General features: G+C 38.2%; 2 long non-coding RNA genes across 33 annotated transcripts in view; one reads left to right on the top strand and one right to left on the bottom strand.

The window, feature by feature from the left end:
* LOC140618114 (uncharacterized) overlaps positions 1-23,248 on the bottom strand; it is a 297,240-nt gene that overhangs the window by 184,044 nt on the left and 89,948 nt on the right. For 6 of the 30 annotated variants that reach the window (XR_012018300.1, XR_012018313.1, XR_012018314.1 and 3 more), the window contains exon 6: positions 14,027-14,182. The exons of 23 other annotated variants lie outside the window; for them this stretch is intronic. This is a non-coding gene — a long non-coding RNA (uncharacterized lncRNA). Of the gene's footprint in view, positions 1-14,026; positions 14,183-19,788; positions 20,748-23,248 lie in introns of those variants that run through there. One more of the 30 variants, XR_012018320.1, reaches the window with a different exon arrangement.
* Positions 1-23,248, top strand: part of LOC140618116 (uncharacterized) — a 207,998-nt gene that overhangs the window by 102,782 nt on the left and 81,968 nt on the right. The window lies entirely within an intron of this gene.

Below are 23,248 nucleotides of genomic sequence, written 5' to 3'. Positions count from 1 at the left end.
GTGTTTTTTCTTGCCCCTTGTTTAACCCTGCTGTCTCATTCTATTCTAATGCTCAGTGCAAATACTGGTCACATAAAAATCTGAAACTGTCCTTCATTTATGCTTTAGACACAGAGTGTCAGTGAGGAGCTTATGAATCCTTGCTCCCTTCCTTGTGCAAAAGCTGCCCTTGTCATGAAGCAATACACTCCACTTGGAAAGGCTCCATGAATTACCTTTCTGTGGAGATTTACAGCTTAGCAAGGGAAATCTCTGGTCATTGCCAAAAGACACGAAGTATTAACAGTATTTCAGAAGTATTTTTACAAATAAGCTTGGGTGGAACCGTGCCTTCCCAGTACTTCAGAAGTCTCATCACTGTAGGATACTATAGTGATTCTTCCACTGACCAACCTTCTGAAGGGATCTCAGAAAGGACTTTCAGTGCTAAAACCCAAACAGTCCTGTGCAAATGGTGACCACCTTAACGTGAGGGGAGCATTTCCTGGAAAACTGGTTAAAACACAGATTTTTGGGCCTCGTCCCCAGAGATAATGATCCAGTTGGTCTGGAGTGCCACCTGAGGATGTACATGTCGAATAAGCACCAAGGTGATGGTAAAAGTGCCAGAGCGGGGCTGTATTTTGAGTTGCAAGCAGCTAGAACATCCTTTCCTACTCTCTAGCAACTTCAGAAGATGAGATTACATGTATGAGAAGACAAAAATGACAAGCACAGATGCTGAAGCAATGCATAGACTACAGAAAGGCATTATTATTTTTTTAAAAGTGACTTACCTTCAATGTAGCAGGCAGTTGTTACCAGAAGAAACAACAACCAAACAGTCTCAGTGGCATACAAAATAAAGATATTCTCACATTGATGGAATGGCAGGCTCAGTGCAGTTCAGCAGATCTGGGCTCAGCTGGGGGGGCTCTGTTTCACTCTGTAGGTTGGGTGCAGATGTCTTCAACATACCTCATTCTGGCAACCTGATGTGTGTTTTTTGCAAGGTGGAGGTCACAAGTGGAAATGTGATGTTTCTAAACACTCAGGCTCAGAACTGGCACAACAGTACTTTCACACACATTCCACTGGCTATAGCCAGTCAAGCCCCAAATCAATGGAGTGGGGTGCAGTACATTCTTCCATTGAAATGAGTGAGGGAGTAAATGTGTGCTGAATGATAATCTAATCTACTATAGTGATCTCAGAGTTTAAGAATATCCAGCCTAGGGACTGAAATATAATTGCTATACATCTTATAATATATAATCAACTTTCAGGTTCTCTTAGCAGAGAGAGAGAGTGGTAGTTCCCAGGTAGCTGAAATAGTTAACTAAATATTATAGTACAGATCCCAGTTACTCTCATTTTAAAAATAAATATCCTTGATATTTCACTGTATTTTGTTGCTTTTAAGGATAACCAAAGGGAATATAGAATATACAATGTTAATCTGGTTATAAGTTTGTATAGGAATAATAAGGGTGCTATAATTTATTTTATTTTACTTTATTTTATTTGAAATATTCTACATCTCATCTTCAAGTCCTTTCCTCTGAAGTCCTTAACCAGATTGCATTCAATTAAGTAAACCTGCAGATTCAGTGGCTTTTCCCTTCATAAACATTACAAATATTTCATGTTATAATAATGTATCATGTAAGAGATTTAGAGAGAAAGCAAAATAACTACCAAAATACATAGATGAATTATTTAAGGAATAATTTCAACTACAATAGAACCATTTTGTTCTTTAAACAGATAATCTATTCTTGATTTTTAGCAAAAGGCTTGAAATAGGATTTATCTGGGCAGCCTGGCTGGCTCAGCGGTTTAGCGCAGCCTTCAGCCCATGGCCTGATCCTGGAGACGCAGGATCAAGTCCCACGTCGGGCTCCCTGCATGGAGCCTGCTTCTCCCTCTGCCTATGTCTCTGCCTCTCTCTCTCTCTCTCTGTCTCAAATAAATAAATAAATCTTAAAAAATAGGATTTATCCATATGTTGGGATTAAGGAGTATTTGTTATCATTGGCAGGACCTTCTGGAGAATCAATATTTCCAGAATTTTGGCGGTATCATCCCTTACTCACTGATTAGAACTTCTCCAATAGAGCATGAGTTTTTCATTGATCTAGCAAAGGAATGTATCAAAGTTAAAGAAATCAATTTGTTATTTGTATGGCTCAAAACCATAAACATGTATCACTGAGTGCCCCCCCCCCCAAAAAAAAATCTATCACAAAAAGACTGGCTAATTTTTTAAACTATGTGTTCAATCAGGATGCAGGTTATGCACCATGGTATCTGTAGCTTTTTGGCTGGGTCACGGTGACCTGCACATAACCCTGGCAGGAAGCCCCTGGACACAGTGTTTTCATCCCTTTGGTGCACCAGTATATCAAGAATCCACAGTTCTCATGAAAATGACCAATGGAAGACTAATGCAAATAGGTCATCAGTTGGGATTGTTTCTCCAAAAGGTACTAATCTTGCAACTGCTATAAAGGATCAGAGGTAAATTCCATTTTGTGCTAATCACTCCAATAAATTTTATGCAAGAGAAACCTGGTTAAAATGAATGACTGTAGCAGCTTTGAACGAAAGGAAAAACAAGGAAAAGATCATAAAAATAGTACAATATGCAACCTAATAAATATGCAGGGAAAGAGGGATGGATATTGTTAACAAGTATCTGCTACTTAAGATGATTCCTCTAGAACTGTGGTATTCAATTTCATAGTCACTAGCCATATGGAACTATTTAAATTAAAATTTAATTAAAATGAAAAATTCAGGTCCCAAGTCATATTAGCCACATTGCAAGTGCTCAATAGCCACCTGTGGCTAGTGGCTACCATAACATAAGGGAGAGCACAGATATGCAACATTTTCATCATTGCATAAATTTCTGTTGGACAGTAATGATCTAGAGTGTCTTGTTACTTGGGAGGTGTTGCACTTAGGGCTTGTATATAGAAAACATAGGCTTTTTTGTTTGTTTTGTTTTGTTTTAGTGATGCTATGAAAGTCTTTTCTTAGCTCCAGCTCTACAGTAAGGATTGCCCCAAAATTTGAACTTAGAGAATTGATTCATCATTAATGAATAAACTGCTCCTACTGATACTAATATTTCTGCTCCTGATGAGCCCTTGCTATGTGCTTCACATATGGAACATTAACTATGTCTGAAGCAGGAATCAAGAAGAGGCTACTATCTGGAAAGATGACTTTATGCCGTGCTTGCCATGCTAACTTTGTCAACCAGGGTTTTTTCTTCCCTGTTTAGTAGGAGATCTGAGTTTAAATGAAATATAGGATGTGATAATCTGAGGGTACCTACTAGTTTTTGCTCTTTTTTTTTTCTGAATCGCCCCTATATTCCTTCTTGGATGTACAGGGTCAGACTTCTTATACTATTTCATTTCATCTTCTATTGGACTCCATCTTGATTATACTTGACAGCTGGAAAACCAAACCAATTCCTAAATGCCATGACTCCCAGGTTCCAAAGGATTCAAGTTTTGATTATGGCCTTTAAAGTATATAGGCTGGGACTCAAATTCAGTTCCTTATTCATCTCAGAGAAAATATGGTTCCCATGACTCTTACATAGAACTTCTGTTCCAGAATCTGCTCTATTGAACACCACTCAATTCTAGGCATTTTGCAAATATTGTATCATTTGATTCTCAGGGAGTAAGAACTATCTATAGGTTACTTTGAGAAAAAAAAATGTTAAGAGAATAGAAGAGCTGACCCAAGATCACAATTAAGTAAATTTATTTGAACCTTGGGCAATTGCTTCTGTTCAGATTTTTTTTTTTTTTTTTTTTTACTAACAGCTACTTTTACTGAGATAGTATCTAGAATTAGGCAGCAAATTCTGGGGTGGGGTGAAAGTTTTCTGTAGGATAAGAATAAGGACCATGTCCTAGAGGAAAGAAGAAGAGAAACTACAGGGTATTTGCAGTCTAACCAAAGAGGCTGAGATTTAGTAAGAACAGTTGGAGCAGACTCAGGAAAGGCAGATATTCAGTTATAGGATCCAAGTAATCAGAGGAAGGTTGCACTTAGGAGATTTGTGGGTTCCCAGGCTCATCCCAAGGCAAAACAAGGCTTTGGGCTATGAGACTGATGCTGAAACCACTAAAATGGGCAGATTAGGATCCTAGTTTTCTTCCAAGACTAAGTTAGATTCTACAATTTGGATATGGATTGCCATTCCCAAAGCTTTGGAATAAAGGGAATCCATACTCTCTTCATTTCACTTAGTGAATGTCCCCTTAGCCATAAAATTTCAGAGGAAGAAGATGGCATGCATTCATTGTTCTGAGTGAGATAGTAGTTATACAGTCAGAATAAGAGAAAGTTACAGAAAAACAAAAAGAACACAAGAAATTGTTGGATGTTGCACTTACGATGGTTGGTAATGAAAATATTCGACTCAGTTTATAGTAAATTACCCTCATAGAGGACATGGGATCAAAATCTCCTAACATCAAGGATTGTCTAGTCCCATTTTGTTGCAGAAAAAAATTGCCATAGTGTTTCCATTTGGAAAGTTTTTCTTATGTTACACAAGGTAAAAATATAAGCTCTTTAGCACCTGGAATTGTTAGTGAGGTATAACCAAGGTGACAGTATAATTTATCGCCCAAATAGAGACACTTTTGAGAATGAATGTAATTATTTATAATTACACCAGAAACACAGGTGTAAACCAGAACTGTCCGAGGCAAAGCAGGGCACACTGTCACTCCAGGTATAGACCACAGCTGCATGCAATTGTATGCATGACATTTTCCCACTCAGTTGCTGAGTATGACCCAAAGGCTGCCCTTTTTTGTCAGCTGATTTACAAGCTGATTGGAATAATGATGTAAACGCACAGTGGTGAAGATGTCTAATACTTATTTGAAGTAAAAATAACTAGTGTAAAGAAAAATGTAATTGATCATTGTTGTTGAGGTTTTATTTTTTTGAAAAACAGTCACTGGATATGGCAGGTCTAAAAAAATGTATCCAGTGACCAATCCCCCTTCAGCATAGAAGAGTATTTCTCTTTAATTTTTTTAAATGATGAATTTCCTACTATCTCCAAGGCATTGTGTGCGACATTCTATTTCAGATGTGTCCTTAGTCACTAGGGGAATTTGGAGGTTGTCACAATGTTTGGCATGGTATTTAGTGGCTGGGGACCTGGAATTGTAGATGCCCTGAAATGTGTTAGATAATTGCACACAGTGGAGAAATAAGAAATGTCTCAGGTCGCATCTGACATTCATGTGCATAAGAAATGAGTTTAAAAAATACCCAAACCTAAAACTTAACTTCATTCTGTATAAAAGTACAAAATCTCTTTCTTACACCATTTTAATTGTAACTATCATACATATTGAGAGAATGTGCCTTTTGTTTTCTTTGGCACTTTTCAAGAATTGTTTAGTATTTCAGAGAATCACCTCACAGAAGGCACACCACTCCTCATAGCTGAGTGGCAATATAACACACCTGCATTTTAACTGAAATTCAGGGTGACCCTCAAGTGAGTGTAACCATTGACAATTAAATTATATCTTAATATGCAGTTGTGCCTAAGTATTTACATGTTGAAATACTTATTTTATCATAAATTATTTTCCTCTTAATTTCTTTTACAATGTATTTTATAATATATTTAGAGCATTATATTGACTTAAAATAAGTGTGTGGGAGGTTTATATTATCTATTAATTTAATTTTAGTATAGTAAATGCTGTGTTATAAAATCTCTGATATGAATAAAGTCCTGTGGGTTGGGATAGGGCTGTGGACCAGGGGTCCAAGGCAGTGCCACCCAAAGGTTAGCCCCAGAATTGGCACCAAGGAGTTCATTGAAAATGCAGATTTTTAAGCTCCACCTCAGATCAACAGAATCAGTCCCTTAGGAGGCATCCAAGCGGTCTGTGATTTAACAAGTGTTCTAGGTGATTCTTATACATGCCCTTCTGCATACAACAATTTGAGGATTATTGCTTCAGGTAAGACAAAGAGGAGTGGTAACTTATCTTCAAAAAAGTCTAACAGGAGGCATAAAGCTACCTTCCTACTTGAGTTAGCCATATACTGAACAGGACATATCAAGAGCAAAAAGCTGGGGTCTGAGACAAATTTAAACTACACAGCCCCGATTAAAATGAACAGGGCTCATGCTGTTAAGATTCGGTACAGTCCTAAAAACACACCCAGCAGAGTACTTAAGCTATTCCAAAACACGTCATTCTCTACATTTTAACAGGGAGCGAACAGCTGGGATGTGTTATTAGTAAGCCATGTTTTCATAGGCTTTCTGGTTTTCTTTAGCCAAAGTCTTACAACAGTCCTCGGACAAATTAGTGCCTGAAGCTATAGGAAGTCTTTAGTCGTGTTGGAGAACTGCTGAGTAAGTCAGGTCTCAAAGCCAGCATGCCCACATGGACTGACTTTGCCACCTTTGGCCTCTCCACCTTGGAAATGCCTTCACAACCAATTACACTATTCTCAAATGTCTATTTACTTTTAATGACTCTAGTTAAATGTTAAGAGTTATTCCGATGACCTAGTTCAAGACCAGCAGGAAAAGATTAAACAAATCAATAGATTAAACTGGGAAGATCTCAAGTAAATGAGCAAGAATCAAATCAACATTTTAATAAAAGAGCAGCAAATTGTTGACTGCCTATATGCCTTGATGGTACTGAACCAGACCTTACCTTTCACAAGACATTAAAAAGATCAACATGGAAGCAATGTTGGAACATGGAACATGGAAGCTTTCTTTTTCTAGCTAGTCTCACATCCTCTTGTGCTCCAGGGCATTGTGTTTTGTGTTCCAAGTTCTCAGCCCAGTGATCTAGCCTCTCACATGTTAACCAAAACAACTCCCAGAGACACTCTTCTTGTATTTTGTTGTTGGGAAAAATCCTGAAACATATTCTCCTGCCGCACATAAGAAAGCAGACTGCCTAAGGTTCTTCCTTTGGTTGCCTCTTATTATTGGGACCTACATGGGTATTTGGTTTTAACTTTGTTTTATTTTTAGTGCTGCTGGCCAATCATTTCTGAATTGTAGCAAATCCATTTATGACAGATTCTATACCGGAAGGTGTCTTCCAACTATTGTTATGTGCCTATTGTCCATATGTGCCCATGATCCACAATGTCTAGCATCCATTTTTTTATGACCCATGGGCAATTACTGTAACTGTATAACACCCACTTGGGAGTCAGAGAGAGAATGGTGCCAATTCTTTTGATAACTCAGGATGCAAAAATCTATATGCTAAAGTCATCTGGATAAAAGTATAAGCTTCTTACTTTACTTTGGCTGGAGACAACTTCACATTAACATTCACATCCCCTTTGGTACTGATCCCTGCTCAAGGAAGCATTTAGCAACAGGTGGTCCTGCTTGCACTTAAGCAATTCCCCCAGGGAACAACACATGCTTACACTGGAGATTCCCAGGCCAGTAAACCCAAGACACAATTACAACTCCCAGTAGTCAGCTCATTTAGTTTTACACAATGGAGTCCATCCTCTTTGTTGGGAATGGAAAATGTATTCCTTTTAGAAAAAAGTATAGTGTAATGGAAGAGAGGGGAAATCATTGGAAATTAACAGACTCAGGAGATAATAAAAGTTCTGCCAATGATCAGCCCTGGGATTTGGGTCAAGAATTTAAAATTTCTGTTCATTAACAGTGTCAGTGTATATAAAAATTAAAAGGTTTAAAAATCCTAGATGGCCCATGAAAGGTTTTTAGGAGGTGCATATATGCATTCATTTGTATAAAAATTTGGTGCTTCTCTGCATATGCTCTCTACAGATTTTTATAAGGGTAGATATGACCCTGAAAATTAAAAAATCATGGGATTAAACTTCTCCAAGGAAATTTTACTACCCTAATGTTCTATTTAGGTCATTTTAGCAAAAATTTATTGAAAAGTTCTTATAAGCCAGCACGTTGTGTCAAGATCTTGAAATACATGGACAGATAATACATAGACCTTGCCTTACAGTTTACCCTACCATGGCCTTACAATGCCCAACTACAAAGAGATCAATTGCACCAGATTTAATGTCTTTTATACTTTGGGTTTCATCCTCATTCCCAACTAAAATTTTATGTTCAGTCCAAAGGGGACTCATTCCCAAAACCAAATATATCACCTAAAAATACCTACATCCTCTAGTTGTTTATTACAAATGCAACATATCTCATTTCATCTGAGACCTTTTGAATGAGAATTGGCATTTTAATGGCAACAAAAAAGATGCATATACATGTTAGTTTGAGAAGCTCTATCTGTAATTCTTAATAGTTCCCTTTTACCCTTCTAAACTAAAGAGATGATACAATCCTTATTCTAGAGAAGCCTTAACTTTAATGTCATTATTACTTTTGTCAACATAAAGTATTCAAATTTCTTATAATAACTTAGAATAATTAAAAAATAGAAAAAATAGGACTAGATTGTAGGGGAAAAAAGTCTACCCCCTCATTTCTGTGTCTAATTTCTGGGCTTAATTTGTTGAGTGAGGGGATCAAATTGATATCCTTAGCATTAGTGTGATTCATAACTAAATTGCTCAATAAATTTTGAATGAATAAATATCAAGAACAATACAACAAAAGAAATTATCAGGAATATTGGTTAAAAAGAAAGGAAGTGACTTCCACTTCTGGCCAAGATGAAATAACAGGGTAAACACAATGTTTACCCTCCCATCTAAAACAAGACAAAAACAGACCAAATATATGAGACATCAGTTTTCAAGGCACTGGACATGAGACGACATCAGTGATGCCTGAGAGCTGATAAAAAAATTAGATGAACCTTTCCATTACTCTAGATGACTGCCTTAAGATAGTTTCCAGGCCACAGCATAGAAAGGGGTGCTCCGGAAGAGCCCAGTGGACTCTTGACTGTGGGAAGATATTGTTGAGAGTCTGCAGCAAACAACATAGCTAAAATTGACAGGGCAAAGAACCAGAGAAGAGAGTTGCACAGAGAGAGAGAGCTCTGGAGGTCTGTGGGTGGATCCCTTGTGTACTGATCACTTCATGTGTATGAGGAAGCTACTTGACACAGTATAACTAGACTCACAGGAACTGGAAATACTTCCTGTTCCCATTAGCCAGACTAGAGAACCTCAAGATTTATGGGACACTGTGTGGAGTACACTGAAAGATCTTGCCTCAGTAGTGAGAAATAATTAGCCCTAGATTGGACACTGCCAGGCTCACCTAGCAAATCTGAAAAACAAGACAGAAAGATAAACTGTTTCCAAATAATTATCCCTAAACAAAATTCAACAGTATTTAGAGAAATACAAAATATTATTATTATGAAGCACTCAAGAGGTGAAATTGATAATGTTTGATATCCAATCAACTCTTAGCAGGCATGCAAAGAACAAGGAAGAGATGGCCAATGGGGAAACAAATAAATCATGCCAAACCAACCCCGAACTGATCCAGGTGTTAGAATTAGCAGACAAATATACCACTAAATTTGAATGAATTAATTAGTATCTTAAAAAGAAAACAAACAAAACAGGAAATGTCAGAAATGTCTCCTTTTAGAAGAAACATCACCACCTGGTGGTATTTCCAGGTTTTGCCGATAAAAAACACAAAAAAACGGAAGTATGGTTTTTCTTGGAGTTCACAAATAGTTGTATAAATGATACAACCACTGTGAAAATAAACAGTTGAAAAATTATATAGACTATACAATTAATATTTGACCATTTATATAAATAATGTATACATAATTATTGTATGTATATACATGTGTGTATATATATAAACATATTCATCTATGAGTATTCATAACTATGTAAATTAGAGATGCAACTAATAAATAGGCTTCCTGAAACAGTTGCTCTGTGAGTTAAATTATCCAGTGGGAAAGGCATTGTTTTCCTCCTAACAGTTGTATTCTTAAATGCAATTTATTTATTTTTATTTTTAATATAATTTAAATATCATATTATACACTCTCTATCCTATTACCTAGCTTATTATTCTCATATAAGTGAGTTCCATCTAATTTTCTCATATATTCATTTATGTGTCTATTGTTTACCTCTTGCTATTGAAAAGTATGTTCTTTGAAGTTTTTTCTCCCCATTGCATTCCCAATACCTAGAATAATCTCTAGTATATAGTAAGCCCTTGAAAAGCAATGTTTAAATAATTGCTTCACATTCAAAGTGTAAGATGAGTTTACTGAGCCCTGAGGTTTCAATAATCAGATATATTTAGAATATATGTAAAACATATGTATGTATCTTTTATGCAGTTATGTGTGTATAGTATAATCCCAAATCTGTAAGTTAATAGATAATCAAATATCAACTTTGTTGGCCAATTTTAGTTTCTACTCAGGCATCTATTTATTTGGCAATTTGATTTTTGACACTATAAAATAATAGTTAAAAATACACTTGTGGAAGGGTGCTGGGTGGCTCAGTTGGCTTAATGTCTGCCTTCACCTCAGGTCATGATTCTGGGGTTCCACGATTGAGCTTTGCGTCAGGCTCCCCACTCAGCTGGGAGCCTGCTTTTTCCTCTCCCTCTACCCCTCCCCCTGTTAGTGCTCTCTCTCTCTTTCTCAAATAAATAAATAAATACAATCTTAAAAAAAAAATATCTGTGAAGCCAGCCTGGGATCAAGTATTGATCCCAGTTCTTATTTCTATGTATGTTGATCAAGCCTTCTATTAGGCAACAGAAACTACTCTAAGTATTTTCAACAGGGAGATTTTAATACAGGTGTTGGATTACCCTGGGAGTAGAAGGTTTAAGATGCCCAAAGGTGAATTGAGTTCTCCAAAAGATCAGCAAAAGCAAGAAAACATAACCGCAGTTAAGGATGAAATTTCAACATAGAGACTATATTGCAGGAACCCAAGAGTTAGGGTAAAAGACGAGATTATCCTGACCACCTGACAGAAGACAAGATTATCATACCTTTTGGGACCATGGGCAGAAGGGTTGTCAAGTTAGAGCTGGAGCCATAGAAGATACACAGCTATTAACAGAGGTGTAATCAAGGTAGATAGAGGTAAAGGGAGAAATACACTGGTTTGCTCCTTTCTTCTGCCCTCTATTCACTTGCTCTTCCATTCCATTAGACAAAATAGCCAAAAGCCATTTGGAAAGGAAATCTGGGAAGAAGAGTCCTCAGGAGTTCATTCAGTAGGCTCTAGATACCCATCTTTAGGTTGGCTAAATGAATATTTTGTCCTCTAGCTTTGATTCAGGGTGGTTCCATAAACTTTCTCTTGCTCTGGAATAATCTTTCTTCACCTCTTCTCTTGGTTGCCTGTTTCTCATCCTTCAGATTTTGTTCTGTGTAGTAGAATCTATTTCTGATTCGGTAGATGAGATTAAGTTTTTCTATTGGACATGCTCTTGGAGAATTTACTACATCCCTGAAAATAGCACCAGAATTTGCGATTATGAATTTACTGGAGCACTTGTGTTGAGAATGTCTTTCTTTCTCACTAGGTAGTGTGCTCCATGAGGTCATTTTTCTCCACTGGGGACTCTTCAGAATCTAACACAAAGTTAGCACTCATATATTTGTTGAATGGTATTTCCCTACCCATATCTTCATCCCTGTTTTTGAAGTGTGATCAGGTCCCAGCCTTCCCAGATGAAACAACTTAAGCCTTGAAATTTTATCTCTACATGTCTACCTGGACATGTAGAGGACCAAATTACTACTCAAATCAGCTTCCTTAGTGGAAATTCCAAAAGGAAAGCACTCAAACACCTCAAAACTCCACAGAATCTTTTCCACAAAAGTCCCAACTAAAATCCTTAATTCCACCTAATTCATTTTCAAAGATAATTTTGACATCTGTATTAGAATTCTCCAGAGAAACAGAACCAATACCATTTCACATATATAATTTATATGTATTAAAATTTAAAATGTGTTATAAAGGCATTGGCATACATGATCACAGAGGCTGACAAGCCCCAAGATCTATATTTGGCAAGCCAGAGACCTAAGAGAGCAGAGAGTATAGATCCAGTACGAATGCCAGCAGGCTTGAGACCCAAGAAGAACCAATGTTTCAGTTCGAGTCTGAAGGCAGGGAAAACACAACACAACAAAATAATGTCCCAGCTTGAAGGCAATCACGCAGGAGAGGTTCTCTCTTACTCATGGAAAGGTCAGTGTTTTTTATTTTATTCAGGTCTTCAACTGACTGGAAGAAGCCCAGCCACATTAGGGAGGGTAGTCTGCTTTGCTCAATTTACTGATTTGGATGTTATCTCATCTAGAAACGCCCTCACAGCCACACCCAGAATGGTTTTTGATCAAATGTCTGAGCACCTCATGACTCAGTCAAATAGATACATAAAATTAAACATTACAAGTCCATCCCTTGTCAGCTTGGCACCTATACACATCTCTTTAAACTGTACGTAATCTCCAAATAAAGACAACAACAAGGCCTTAATTTGGCCTCACATGATTCAACTATTCTAGGTGCAACTAAAAACATGCCAATCCCTTCCCCAGTAGGGGAGGTGAAGTCCTCCATGATTTAAGTACTATAATATGAAACTAATATTTAAACACTGTGAAAAAAAAAAAGAAAGAAACAAACAAACAAAAACCCCCAAAAACAAAAATAAATACTGTGATATAGTCAATACATCATATTTTACATAAGGAAATAAGAGAGAGAAGGAAACAAAAATATTGTTCTTTTATATTCAGACACACAAGTATATTTATAACAAAAAAAGAGGAAATATTCATGAAAATTTTTGTCCTCATTTCTGTAATCGGGCATTAGGTCGTAGCTAGTATTTACTGGCTACCTCCTTCTCTTGTCAATTCTGTAATTCCAGGCAGCCCCAATGGCGCAGCAGTGTAGCGCCCCCTGCCGCCGGGGGTGTGATCCTGGAGACCCGGGATCAAGTCCCACGTAGGGCTCCCGGCATGGAGCCTGCTTCTCCCTCTGCCTGTGTCTCTGCCTCTCTCTCTCTCTCTCTCTCTGTGTGTGTCTCAATAAATAAATAAAATCTTTAAAAAAAATCTGTATTCCCTTTGTCTTCAGCAAGCACCTCACTGATCACCATCCTTTACCTGGTAGGGTGACAAAAACCTTCACTCAAGAGTCTGAGCCAATAGCACTCCTGCCTAGATTGAGATATTGTATTTTTCCATTGAACTTAATCACTGGGCATGGTAATTTGAACAGTCACCCTACCGGCTCTCCATCATGCAGTAGTAGTCCACTCTCCCACTGCGACCTGGGTCATTCACCCAGCCAACACAGGAACTCCCTTTTTTGCCTGTTGAGTCAGAGGCATGAAGAATCCAATGTGTCCAGGTAGCAGTTTTTACTTCCAGTTCAGTGGAATCATCGTGTCTCCTGGTAGAAGAATTTCTCCCTTTGAAACTAAAACCTCCAGGCCAGGAGAGCATAAAGTCACAGGAACAAGAAGCAAACATTTTTGCAAGTGGGTCACTAAGCTAATAGTGAGCGGTACCTCTTCCATTTTCACTGCCTGATTTCTGGAGAAATAGTAGTACTTTTATATATTAGGTACTGATTCAGTCTTTCGGAATAAACAGATGTATAAATGATTAAATATTGTGAAAAATCACAGAGTTCTCTGTAAGTGTACATTCTTGATGAAAGAGTTAGTGGGGCACTTCTCAGGGCATATGGCATTTGAAAGTGACTGAGAATCTTACGGCCTGATTGCGAATGACATTAATGCCATATGTTTTATCTTGGCTTCTCCCAGAAGTAGACTCCCAGCTAAGAATTCAATTACAAGTGTTTATTTAAAAAGTGATCCAGAAACAGTAATGATGACATGGAGAAGTAGGACTAGGAGGAAGGAGCAGCCATCATAAGGTGAATTGCCAAACTATTCTGGGCAACTAGAGCCTAATCTCATTGGAGATCTCTGAGAAAGTGCTGAACATGTTCCTCAAGTATATTGCTCCTGAGGAGTTGAAGGGGTTGGAGTAATTACCTTCATTAATTCTTTGAGGGTTGCTTCTGCAGGCAGTGTTAATTCCTTGACATTTCTGCCTTCTCTTGTGCACCAGCAGAGATGGCTCTGGTGGCTAGAAAAAAGCTTTCAGGCAAAGACGTGCGGAGCCTAGTATCTGATACTCAGATAGGCATTCTGAAATGACAAAGTTGGGGAGAGGGGCATCATAGCATGAACTCTGGGGAGGGGCAGTGGGAGAAGGAGAGAGAGAGAGAATCTCAAGCAGGCTCCACATTCAGTGCAGAGCCTGACATGGGGCTCCATCCCACTACCCTAAGATCATGACATGAGCCAAAATCAAGAGTTGGACACTTAACTGACTGAGCCATCCAAGTGCCCCAGTAAAGATCTCCAGTAGAGATTTTTATTTAAGACTCTGATATTAAAAAAAAAAAAAGACTCTGATATTGATTACTGAGCAACTAAGATAGATGAACCCTAACAAAAAGCTAACAAAAATTTCATGGGACTGTTAGATATTCTGTCTACAGAAGCAGCTGTTCTCTTTGCTAGTAGTTTGGACTTTTTTTTTTTCAAAGATTTTATTTATTTACTCATGAGAGACACAGAGAGAGAGAGAGAGAGACAGACAGACAGAGGCAGAGGCAGAGGGAGAAGCAAGCTCCATGCAGGGAGCCCAATGCGGGACTCGATCCCGGGTCTCCAGAACCATACCCTGGGCCAAAGGCAGCGCCAAACCGCTGAGCCACCCGGGCTGCCCAGTTTGGACTTTTTTATCCATCAGCATTACAAGGTTATGGTACAATTGATCAAACATGTAATGAAAAATTAGTTCTTTAGAACCCTACTTTCATTACTTCTGAGAGGAATGAAAACTGATTCCAGTAAATTTTTGGAATTGCCAATCTCTGTACACTCAAAACCAGCTTAGTGACCATTGACCAAGTCTGACCTGACCAGCTGATGCAACAAACCAGCCTGTTTGTCTGATTGCCTGAATTGACCAGTTATTTGACTGGTATCATTGGATACTGAGGCAGAATTTCAGACTGTACATATAAATACAAACTGTGAGTTTGCAGTGGCAACTCATATACAGCTCTCCCCAGCTATATGACACCTTTATTTCTTCTCTTTGTACCATTTCAAACTCAGTTTCCCTTTAGGTCAAGGGACTGTGATGACACAGAAGCCCATATCCATTTATCTTGTATTTACTTAGTGCCCACAATGTCCCAGACATTTCTCTGAGTCCACTGAGGTACAGTGGTGAGCCAGAAGAGACACATGGACCATACATCCATTTTCAAGTCATTTTCTCTCTTGCTCATCTCCATCTTTCTTTTTTTTTTTTTTTTCATCTCCTTCTTTCTGTAATCCTCTTTGTCCTAACAGAAGAAATGTCTCTTTCATCCAAGCAAGCAACTCTTGTTTTCTTCTGTCATATAGTGGTCAGACTGTTCCCATCCAGAACCAGTCCCTGCTAAAGTGAAATGATCTCCAACAATGTTAAATCTCACATCACGGGCAGCCCTGGTGGCTCAGCAGTTTAGCGCTGCCTTCAGCCCAGGGCCTGATCCTGGAGACCTGGAATTGAGTCCCACGTGGGGCTCCCTGCAGGGAGTCTGCTTCTCCCTCTGCCTGTGTCTCTGCCCCCCTCTCTCTCTGTGTGTCTCTCATGAATAAATAAATAAAATATTTAAATAAGTAAATAAATCTCACATCACTTTCCCCTTTGCTACATGCCATGACCTAGAGCCATAGCATTGGAGAACCACAAATATATAGTTTGGAAGAAAAGCTGCTTCCCTGGCAGGCATTCAAAAGAAGGGGAGTTTTGTGGTTGGTTAGTTTAGTGAATTTTATTTTTTCACAACAATAATTTAATTGTTATCATTGTGAATATTCTAGAAGTTATGACATCATTGAATTCAGGGAAGAGAGGGCTCCTATGAATACTTCTACTCCCTTACTTTTATACAAAAAGAACTTCAATACCAAGTGGTTAAGTAAGTGTTTGTCTTCACACAGTCTGCTTGCTTGGGAATAAAAAAAAAAAAATCAGTGAAAAAAGTAGAGATAAAATCTAAACATAACTCATATCTAGAGTCTAATTCATTACTATTAAAATCCAAGTTTAATTACAATGATAAATTATTATTATTATAAAGGGTCAAGCCTCCTTATATTCCTTAAATTACTTCACTTAGGAAAATAGCTATAATTTCTTCTTTAAAATATCAAAATTAACAAAAATACTACTAATTCTCTGGGAACCAGGGGGAAGAGAATCTAGAGCACAATCACACATAAGCATGTGTAGTTAATATATTTTTAGCATCTATAAGGAAATAAGTTTTTTTTTCTTGGACAAAAGAGTCTGTATGATATAATCTGTTTCCACTTTTTCAATAAAAGTATGTTGGGTCTTTTTTTTTTTTTAACACTTTTACCTTCTTTCTATTTCTAAAATTGTCCAAAGGCAATGTGATTTTTGTAAAATGTCCTAACGTTTCAAAATCATTTGACTGCCAATGTTTAATTCTAAATCTGATGTTCTGGAGAAATGTGTGGCCTAGACCATGCCAGAATGTCTCGTTTTATGTTTAAATGGTCACAGATTTAATAATGGGCTACAAAAAAAAAAAAAAAGGCTTGCATTTAACTACATCCTTTACTTTTCAAGCACTCATCCAAGCATGCACAAACACAGGGGAATGCCATGCACTTTAAATCCATGAGCATCGTGGAAAAGACCCACTCTGGGCTCTGTACACATTAAGAAATTATTATTCATTAGGTCAATGCAGAAATTAATTGTGGGATTCTTTTCAAATCCACATTGTTTCCTGGCTCTGTTGCGGGCCACTCAATTAGACACCTCTCAAGGCCTTTGTGCTGGACTAAACGCAGCTAATTGTTCTATTTCTGCATGGAGTGATTCATCTCCCAGATGTCTCAGACCTTTCAGCAGCTCTGCTCCACCAATATCTCGACATATGAAAATAGAGTCATTTGGGACCTAGGCAAAGGGGAGAGATTGGGAAGCAAATAGAGCAGGGTATTCTTTACCCCTGCCCTTTGGTATGATTAATCTTTAGTGAGAAAGGACTCCTGAATCATTCTCTTGACAGGACAGCCCCCTTGCCCTATCTGGCTTCCCATGTGAGGAGAGATGGATGAATGCTTCCTTTTTTCTCTTCCTCCAGGTGCAGCCCTATTCACACTCGAGCCTGACAGCACATAATAGAACAGTTTCTACTTGCCCATTGCCTCAGCTCTGTATTCTTTTCTCCTCCACTGATTCTTATTTGTTCAATTCCTGTGACAAAGCCAGCCAAATTGAAAATGCACAGAGACCCAAAGACAGTCACTTATTTTCTTGAAGCACTGGAGTGCTTTACTGGAGTAAATGTGTGTGTGTATTTTCTTACAGGAAACATCAGAATAATATGGAGAAAGGCCCTTAAACCTCTAAGTTATTGGGTTAGCTTATATTTTTTACACCGACTCAATTTTCACCTTCAACTCTTTCCTTTACCTATAGCAAGTGGTATCATTCTCCCATTGTAATAGCTGAGTATACAATAATGAAGTTCTGGACTAGAGAAATCCAATCCTGTTATTTATGTGGTTTCAACCATATTTAAAAGAACCAATAACTTATCATCATCAAATGTATTTTTTAGCTTTAACCCAGATTGACAAAAACCTTCTGATTCAAAATGAGCTGAGAAATTGGTACCTAAAACAATGTTTTAACTTTGTGTGGGCACATACCCAGCCCTGTCAATAATAATTAAGCTAAATGTTGGCCTTAGTTTGAGATCCATGAAAACAGACTTTGAGACTAGGATATGAGTGTACATAGTTAATTTGGGAGGCGATCACAGGAAGTGAGGTTGGAATGATTCATGGAAGGGAAGGCATCCTAAAAAGGTATATTATAAAGCAAGTTACCACTGTAGGCAGCTTGAACTCAGTCCCAGTAGGGAACTCTGGAAACTCCTCTGCAGGCAACTCAAGAGTTATCCTGTGTACAGAGCAAGGAAGCTGTAGTGTTTATACACTGATTTCCATCAGTCAGTGGGCAAAGGTTGGTCCCATGAGACTTAATTAAACCTGTGTATCAGGCAGAGTACACTTGATCACTGAATAGTCTTCAGGCAAATAAATGGAGATGTGGCTATTGACAGGCTGCTGGGATTCAGCAGATGGCAGAGCACCAGCACAGTAGTGTCTCCTCCATTATTGCACTTTCTGAAACGGTCGGGAATGATCACTGGCTTTGAGCTAATTAAAATCCTGCACAGCTATAGCATCTATGTAAAAACTCTGACTTTGAACTGTAAGACCCTCCTTGACTCTTCATTTTGTTTTGTCAACATTTCTGGCTGAATTTCTCCATCCTCTAATTAACTGAACAAACAGCATGGCTAATTAGTATGAAATCACAACTTTAGGAGACCCTATTTGTCTGTTTATTTTTGCAAGTACAGTAAAAGATTCCCCCTCCCCCGAACCATATAAGAATAATTGCTAACCTGATATCCCAATACTCCTGAATATTTTAGTGTATTTTATACAAACAAGGACATTCTCTTACATAATTACAAGAGGTCAATCAAAATCAGGAAATTAACATTGATGCATTTCTAACCGCATTTCTACCATCGAATCCTCAAATCCCATTTAAGTTTCACCAATTTCCTCGCTAATGACCAAAACCCATACCTGCTAGTCATCTCTTTTCCTTGAGATCTTGATGCCACTAAGAGAAGTAAAGACACATTGGTCAATAGCCAATGGAAAATAAGAGTACATATTGATAAATTCAATTGCCTATGACCTACCAGCAAAGAGGTTTGATAAAACCGAGTCTCCTGCTTCCCATCTCTCATCCCAAATCTTAAGAATTGCTAGCTGGTCACAATGGTGCAAACTATATGAAACAATGGTCAGTGTATTGCAAATATAGAGGTAGTGAAGAGAGCAAGATGCCTGGGCTTCAAGAATTATCACTTCCTTTGCACAGAGTGAATGAAGACAGAAATGGAGCCCCTATTTAACCCACAGTCACTCCAACACTTCTAACAGTAGTCCAGTAAATGTCCTCAGCTCAGCATCATGATTAGCAAATCTTTCTCAAACTTTTGGGAGGAGGTGGTAAATAGTGTTGAACTGAGAGGTGGACAGAAAGAGCTTCCTTCTCTACATGTTCATTTGCATAGAGTCTAAGGAAGTTACAGCATGGCTCATTCAAAGATCTTGACTTTAATGGAGCAAGACAAACTTTAGTTCACCAAATAAAACACAAGAAATAAGTATGAAGTTCTATATGAAAGGGACAGAAAAATGGACAAATGATGGTGTATGAGTAGGTTTCCTTTAAAAATTAAAAAGACATTGACAAATGAGATTTTTTTTTCCTGTTGACCTCCCCTACATACAGAGTTGAGAGTTTCATCTCAGGTCATTACACGGAGACCAATTCTCACCAGGTGCTTAGGGTCATGGATCAGTTCACTCATTGGTTCCACTTCCTTTGGGCTCAGTCAACTAAACCAGTGCAGGAGAGAACTTAATAAAGGAAAGGAAATCCTACCAGTACCTGCTCTAAGGCATCTTAGGGTTTTAAACTTAATGCTTGGTCTCCTTATGCCTTCAGGTTAACCATGTGTAAACAATTGCTACTTTTCACACCAGAAGCAGGTTACCTTTCAGTGGTGGACTGATTCCTTGGCCATAAAGTTTATAAGTCCACTGGCTAAGTTTATGAAGTGCTCAGGCATCCTTTGGAAATGAAAGGTGGTGTGTAGTGGCAAGGGCTCTAGAGTGCGAAAGAAAGGAAACACAGACAAGGAGCCTAAGTCTTATTAGCCAGATACATTACTTTTCCAATGAAATTAGACACATTCTCAGAGAATTAAGGCTGACCCACAGCACTGAAATGCCCTTGAGCTGGTAAAGCAGAGAGTCATTACATGGTCTGCCTCCAAAGGCTTTTAAGCACGGGAAAGCCTAGAGAAAGGCTGAATGGAGTAAAGATAAAACATATTTATTTGGTTACAGTAAGTCTTGTCCCTGCTGTAAATACACTGGATGATTCTTCCGTTGTGGTTGGTGGGAGAGTAGGAGTACTATTAAGACTTAGAGAGGCTTTGAATCATACTTCCTCAGTTTTCAGCATTTTTGTCAGAACTTTGAATTTGTCCTAGGGCCACTAATTCTGCATCTGCTCCAGAAGTAGATAAAATTTCCCTTCCTTAGTCATACATCTTACCTGAAGCTTTTATTTTCTGTAAAGATGAATCAGATATTTTCCCTTTCAAGTTAGAGCACCTAGTTTTGCTGTGTTAACAAACCATCTCAAAATTAGTGGCTGAAAATAACCATCTTTTCTTATGATAATGTAAGTTGGCAGTTTGCGCTGGGCTTAACTAGGACTGCTTGTCTCTGCTCAGTAAAGCATTGGTGGAGTTCACCCATTTGTTTGTGATCAGTTGGTGGTTGATGGCCTCATTCACATGCCTGGTGGTGAATAGCTGGCTTCAGGGTCAATGGAAGTAGCTGCACCATGTGTCACTCATCCTCCAGCAGGCTAGTTGGTGGTAGTGGCCATGTGATGGTAGTTGGAGCTACTAAGAACAGCAAGACACTTGCTATGGCACTTGTTGTGTCTCAGTTTGTATCAGCTTTTCCAATTTCTCATTGGCTACCACCGGTCACAAGTCTAAATCTAAATTCAAAAAACAGAAATAAACTCCCCTTTCCTTGAGAAAAGCCACAAAGTCTCATTGCAAAAAAGACATGGATACAGGAAGAGAAAGAATTTGTGGTCAGCTTTGCAACTGGCCATACAAGGCAAAAAAATGAGAAGAAAGCTGAATATGTTCTCACCATAAATGCATTCAGATCCAAAGAAAATGCTAGAAGATAGTACCAATGGGAAAGAGGGATGCCATATTTATTTTGGTATATAATTGTCATTATTGGAATCTTTCAGCTTATGTGTGGAGAGATTTTTGAGTCTCATGGTATGAGTTTTTTCTTTAAAGCTTCCCTTTCACATTATGTGTGGATTGAGGAAGCATAGTTATTTCTGGACAAAGAAGCATATTATTCATACACACACACATACACACACATGCACAGTGGTGTTGGTGGGGAATAAAGAAGATAAAGGAAAGAAAAATCCCAACTAGATTTTTTTCTCCCCTTTCTCCTTTCTTTCATTATTCTTTAGACTTGCCTATACAACAAAATGAATAATGTGATAAATCTGTTCATACTTTCTCATTTTTAGTGAATAACTTCATATATTTATTTCTCTATGTTAATGGTGTTCCGGACACACTACCCCAAAATATGGCACCTTGGCATATTGACTATTTTAAGCTGAAGGAGTTTCAGAAAACAGCAGAAGAGGAAAGTCAGTGACGTGCCCTCTGCCCTTCTTCCCTGAAACAAATCATAAAGCCCTCATATGAGGGGCACCTGGGAGGCTCAGTGGTTGAGCATCTGCCTTCAGCTCAGGTCATGATCTTGGGGTCCTGGCATCAAGTCTCACATCCAGCTCCCTGCAGGAAGCCTGCTTCTTCCTCTGCTTATGTCTCTGCCTCTCCCTCCCTATCTCTCTCTCTCTCTCTCTTTCCCTCTCCCTCTTTCTGTCTCTCATGAATATGTAAATAAAAATCTTTTTAAAAGTCCTCATGTGAGAGGTGTTTTCTCTCTATGCAGATGAAAGGAATATCTTCACCTCCAAAGACAAAGGGAGGCCAAGAAGAATCCTAACAGGCCATGCTAAGTCTCTCCCAGTTTACTACACTTACCTCCTACACCTTAACCTATCTTTTTTTCTACACAACTGCCCACTCTTCATCAAATCTAGCATAAAAATACACGTCTCACTGTGTATTCGGGTCTTCATTTCCTTATGAAGCCTTCTGTGTCACTTAAAACATATACTAAATAAACTTATATGCTTCTCTCATGTTAACCTGTCTCTGTCAGTTCGATTTTCAGACCCAGCCAGGGATTCTAAGAGGATCAAAAAAAACCCTTTTCCTCTCCTACAATGTCAGCTAATACGATTATTTCAATTTTACCACTTAGAGCTGTGTGACCTTGGCAAGTTACTTAAGTAACTGAGGTCTCCATTTCCTCATCAGAAAAATGAGAATAATAAAGGTATCTCCCTCAAAAGCTGTCATAGGAACTGAAAGACCTGTTATTTTTAAGGTATGTTGAACAGTGCCTGAAACATAACTATGCTTAAGCCACTTTATGAATAAAAGTAAAAAGTTTGTGTTTATTAAAAAACCATGTCAACCCAAGGCTGACAGGTGACCAAGACATTACCCCAATTTTAGAGCAAATTCAGTTGTATTTATGAAAATCATTTAGGCAGACCTACCATCATTGTCTACTCTTTGTTCGTTGTTGCTAATGGGAAGTGATGTTGTTAGGAGGTAGCAATAATAATGTTAGGATGTAGCCTTGCAGAATGTTCTCCTGCCTCTAAAGTACTCTCCCATATATTGTTTGATCCTTGCAGTGCAGTATGTGGAGATTTACCTCCATGGTATTTGAGGGGTACATCAAAATATTGGCCTTAGGACAGAAATAACAGATGGAAAGAAAATGGAAAGGAGAGGAAAGAAGTAATTCTTCATCTTTTGGGGGCCTAATAGCCGTGCCTCTTTTGAAAACTGCCAGAATTTTTCCTAGCAGTTCAGAGTCAGCAACTTTATAAGTAAAAAATCAGAGAGAGGCATAATAATCAGAAACAATGACACTTCATATAAAATTCATGAATTGTGATATAACCATTGTAAACAGAAGGAAATTACCAGAAATTCTTCATGACTGTAAAAAGGCCCACATTTTATTTATGTTTGCAAAAAAAGATAACACCCTTGATAATTTTGAATTGATTTGTTCTATTTGGGAATTTGGGGTGTCTGATAGATTTCTGCAATTTACCTTCAGATGCTTTCTGCTGCAAATAACAGAATGCCCAATTCAAAAGAGTTTAAACAGTAGAAGGTTCTTTTTGTCATATATCAAAAACTATGTAGAAAGGTATTTGTCAGCCTTCCTGGAATTTCTGGCTCTTTCCCTGATTTCAAAATGGCTCTAGTAACTTTAAGCCTCGCAGCCTCACAGGGGAACTTCCACATGCAGGAAGGGCAATAGGCCTGTTCTTCACACATTTTCTCTCTTCTAGAGAGCTCAGTT

This window comes from Canis lupus, chromosome 26 (assembly GCF_048164855.1).
Source record: "Canis lupus baileyi chromosome 26, mCanLup2.hap1, whole genome shotgun sequence".
Taxonomy (NCBI): Eukaryota; Metazoa; Chordata; class Mammalia; order Carnivora; family Canidae; genus Canis; species Canis lupus.
The sequence above is the reverse complement of the archived record's forward strand: the minus strand, read 5'-3'. Positions and strand labels throughout refer to the sequence as shown.